The 4,650-nt window shown below is 48.8% G+C and overlaps 1 protein-coding gene across 1 annotated transcript in view; it reads left to right on the forward strand.

The window, feature by feature from the left end:
* The window catches only part of LOC104411867 (nucleotide exchange factor SIL1-like), a gene marked incomplete at its 3' end in the record, with an annotated part of 59,696 nt that overhangs the window by 771 nt on the left and 54,275 nt on the right, over window positions 1–4,650 (forward strand). The gene's annotated exons all lie outside the window — the stretch shown is intronic.

Raw genomic sequence — 4,650 nt, forward strand, 5'->3', positions numbered from 1 at the left:
TGGAAGGATGGCTTAGAAACCTGAGGGTCACTGGGCTAGGTGGGAGGAAGATGCCTGTGTTTGATCTAAAGGAGATACCGAGCCAGGTAAATGCCTTTAAGCATTTAAAGGAAAATCAGGATTTTTTTTTTTTTTTAAACAGCTGCCTACTTTAAACCTGAATAGTTTCTTTAATGAGAGATTTTTAAAGGTTTAACTGTTAATTTTAGAAGTTTTATTTCAAGCATGCTTCCATAAAATTAACTTTTTCCACGCAGAAAGCTTTAATGCCTTCCGTGTTGGTACTCATTTGCAAGGAATCTATGCACAATTATTTCTTATGTACCAGTTAAGTCTATCAGCCAACAGATGTCAAGTGTAGCAAAAATGCTATAATAATATTATGGTCTAATAATAGTTATAATGATTCTAATTACCTGGCACGGCTTTCCAGAAAGGCAGGCTCAGGAATTCGTGCAAAGGAGATGTTTAACCTTGAACTGCAGAAGCAGGTCACTGTCAGAGGTGCCTGGGCTGTGCCCCCTGCTCCCTGGCAGACATCCCATTCCCTTTAATTCCTCCAGCAGCCTGGGCGTAGCCATCTAGTCTGGTGTAAATGTTCAAACCTCATTCTTGGTGTGTTCGGAGGTGATGAGCATGTTTCTTGAAAGACCTGTGAATGTGAAGCCTGGTCATTTTTAACCTCATAGTGTGCTCCTTCTGCCTGATGATTGCAGAGAGCACAGATTGCTCTCACCCTGGGAAGGCTGCAGGAGGCTCAGCAATCTTCATCTTTTATGCAGGCTGGTGGTGTTGCTTTTAAGTGTCAGGGAGGCTTTGGCACTTCCACGCTGTCTGTTGATGGCAGAGGGGTGTGAGGGTGTCTGGGTGAGCAGCCATGAGGCACTGATGCCGGTGGAGGCTTTGCTGTGGGAGGTGAGGAGGACATGTCAGGTAGGAGCCAGCACCTGGCTGGTGCACGAGTGCTGTGCTTGCTTTGCCTTCATTAGTTGCTCCCTTACAGCCCCATCAGAGCCTCCTTCCCACATGCAGGAAGGATGCTGTGTGTGCCAGTCACTCTCAAAGCCCCTCTACCACTGTATTTTGCCTTTAGGGAGGATCCTGGGTTGCATTTTCTATATTCCTTGGTGTTTTGCCCAGCCTTGCTATGTGCTGTGTGGTGCTGGGGTCCCAGTGCTCATTACTGTTGTAGCACTGGTAAGGTGATGTGTAATGGGTTACCCTTTGCTGCGGCTGTTCATTTTAATGTTGTGATGTGAAGTTGGTGAGGAGTGTCTGATTCACAGAGGAGGAGCCTTTCTGCAGAGAAAGCCTCACATAGGCTGGAAGTTGACTTGAAGCTTGCAATGATTATATGCCAGGTGGAATGGTTTTCCTCTAAATTAGATTCACCTGCTGATGAGAACTCAGCAGGACCTGTGGGAATTTGGCTGTCAGTTGCTGATCCCTGGCATGGGCAGCAGCTGTGAATCTTTTACTGTCTTCCTGTATAATGGACCCAGAGGTGCCCTTGCAAGGTTTTCCTTTTCATTTACAGCCTGCTTCTCCCAAAATCCCTGTGTGCCAGCATACAGCCCACCTTTCTCCAGGGCTCAGGGTGATGAGAGCTCTGCCATCCTCAGCCTTTTCTCTGGGGAGCTTTGTCTGCTTGCTGGAGATGAACCTCCACGGGTGCATCACTGGAGATGGGGCTGTCAGAGCTGCAGGGCACAGCCTTTTCCAGGCTCACATGAGAGAGGATGTGGTAATGGGCTACTCTTGTTTAGGGAAAACAACTTCTCAGGGTAAATACTTTGTCAAAGAACACTTGGCATCACCCTAGATGCAATTAAGGAAAAGACAAATCTTGGATCTCTTCAAGCCTGAGCTGTAAGGCTCATGCAATATTCACTTGATTTTTAATGTGCTGCTTTGCTTTGTTCAACATCAGGCATTGCTGCTAGGACCAGTGCTGACTCACTGACCTGCTTGTGCTTTTACTTATCCTGACAAACCAAAGCTCCCTTTGCTTCTCTCCTCCTTGCAAAGACACTACATTTCACAAGAGCACTTTCCTCATCCCATTTCTCAGCCCGTTGAGAGTCCAGATTTTCACTGCTCTGAGTTTGTTGCAAGGTTGCCCAGAGAAGCTGTGGCTGCCCCATCCCTGGCAGTGTTCAAGGCCACACTGGACACAGGGGCTTGGAGCAACCTGCTCTAGTGGCAGGTGTCCCTGACCATGGCAGGGGGTTGAGATGGATGAGCTTTAAGGTCCCTTCAACACAAACCATTCTGGGTTTCTGATTCACTTCCCTGCATCTGGTATGGCTCTGGCTGGGTTTCCAGGGGGTGCACTGAGCTCTCCTGAGGGCAGAGCAGTGCTGGCATCTCCCCAGTTTGCCAGGCTGTGCCAGCCACCTCAGCCCCTGAATGAGGTGACATCCCAGGGATGCTGCATGTTCTGCTCTCCTGGCTCTATTGCATTCTTTTTCTGTCTGGATTCTGGTACATGGAGAACTGTCTGAAGCAAGGTCTAGAAGGGCCCTCTGGCACCTCTCTATCTACATGCTGCCTCCACGTCTCATCTCAGATTTCACTTGGAAATAGTCCTTTGCCCCTGCTGAGCCCTGTGCCTCTTGGTTTCACTCTGCAAGAATATGATTTAATTTGTAAATGTTTTCAGATGGTATTTGAATAATACAATATGAAGCTGTATTTCATTTACTGCAGTGATCCCCTAATGCAGGCTGATTGCAAAGGCAGGCTATGCACTACTGTGGGCTTTAATTAAATTTTGTTTTTCAAGTAAGCATCAATAGACAGACAATAACAAATGGTGGACAATATGCATACAGAACAAAGTCACTCTATTTTCTTTCCCAAGACTGTGGAAGTGAAAATGTATAGCCCTTAAAATGGACTTGGCCTGTTCACAAATGCTGCTTTAGTGCAGTTACTCACTTGAGGTTTTTCCCCCCCCCTTCTTACTCTTAATTAATTTTATTGATCTCTTCCTGCCCACAAAATAAACTGTTACACTATGGAAAATTTCCAGCAGGAGCCTTGGGTGATCTAAGTTCTGCTGCAAGCTCTGCACTTGGTTTTGAATGTTGTGTTGCTGCTTAGTGCATGATGGCTTGTGGAGATGGGACCTCCTCAAGGTTATAAAACTGAATGCTGGGTCATTCTGGAAGGCCTGGAGATACTTGTTGCTTTGAGGGAGGGGATCCTGCCCCTCTGCTGTGCTCTGGGGAGACCCCCCCTGCAGCCCTGATCCAGCTCTGGGGAACAGCACAAGAGGGACGTGGAGCTGCTGGAGCAAGTCCAGAGGAGGCCACGGAGCTGCTGCGAGGGCTGGAGCAGCTCTGCTCTGGAGCCAGGCTGAGAGAGCTGGGCTGGGTCAGCTGGAGAAGAGAAGGCACCTTAGAGAAGCTCCAGTGCCTAAAGGGGCTGCAGGAAACCTGGAGAGGGGCTTTGGACAAGGGCCTGTAGGGACAGGCCAAGGGGAATGGCTTTAACCTGCCAGAGGGGAGACTGAGATGAGCTCTGAGGCAGAAGCTCTTCCCTGTGAGGGTGCTGAGGCGCTGGCACAGGGTGCCGAGAGAAGCTGTGGCTGCCCCATCCCTGGCAGTGTTGAAGGCCAGGTTGGACACAGGGGCTTGGAGCAACCTGCTCTAGTGGAAGGGGGCCCCGCCTATAGCATGGGGTTGGAACTGGAGGAGCTTTAAGGTCCTTTCCAACACAAACCAGTCTGGGATTCTATGAAATGCCAGTCTCTGGTGGCTGGATGTGGCATGTTCCCATCCTGGTGTAGGGAGGTTGCTGGGAGCTAAAACTGATGTTGCATCCTGCACTGTTCTGCCCAAATCGGGTATAAGTGAGTGGCTCTTATGTGCATTTTATTCCTTTTCTTCCAGCAAGTGTAGGGGAGTCAAATACAAAGTAAATGTCGAGAAGCTTGGAAAGTCTGTTCAGTGTCAGCAGGAGGCTGTTGGAGTCATAATGGCACTCAAAAGTGTGGCACTTTTACAAGTTTTCTGTGGGTAAAGAAATTAACCGGTGACTATGGGAATGGGCTTCTTTGGTTGGGTTTATGCAAGGCGTCGCTTGAGGAGCAGAGTGAGACTGGCTGAAACATCCTTGAATTCTGGCTGGTTTCTAGTGCTTAGTGTGGGCTTTGTTCTCCCTTAGCACTTGGGAAGTTTCCCATTGTTTAAAACAGAACCAGAATTTGCTGAGGAATTGAGTGCGGGGGCCCTGGACTCCTGCACCATGACAGCCCTTTGGTTTCTCTCTGAAATCCCTTTGGTTTCTCTCTGAAATCTCTTCAAGTCAGAGAGATTTCATATAAAAATCTGTAAAATAAGAAAAGATAATTTTTTCAGAGGGACACCCCCCATCATCTGGTCAGAGACATGAGACATGAGTTCAAGCAATGTCCTGGGTTGCTGCCTAAAGCTTAACCTGCCTGCAGGTGGACCCGGAGCCACGTAGTGGGGTGGCTGGGGGTGAGCACTGGCCATGCCTGGTGCTAGTTCTGCTCAGCACTGCCTAATCCAGTGCAGGTCACTGCCTGTCATGGTTTAAGCCCAGCTGGTAACTCAGCACCAGTCACTCACTCCCCACCTTTATGCCCCTCTCCTCCTGGCAGGATAGGGGGAGAATGGAAAG

This window comes from Nestor notabilis, unplaced genomic scaffold, assembly GCF_000696875.1.
Source record: "Nestor notabilis isolate BGI_N333 unplaced genomic scaffold, ASM69687v1 scaffold14949, whole genome shotgun sequence".
NCBI classification, from domain to species: Eukaryota; Metazoa; Chordata; class Aves; order Psittaciformes; family Psittacidae; genus Nestor; species Nestor notabilis.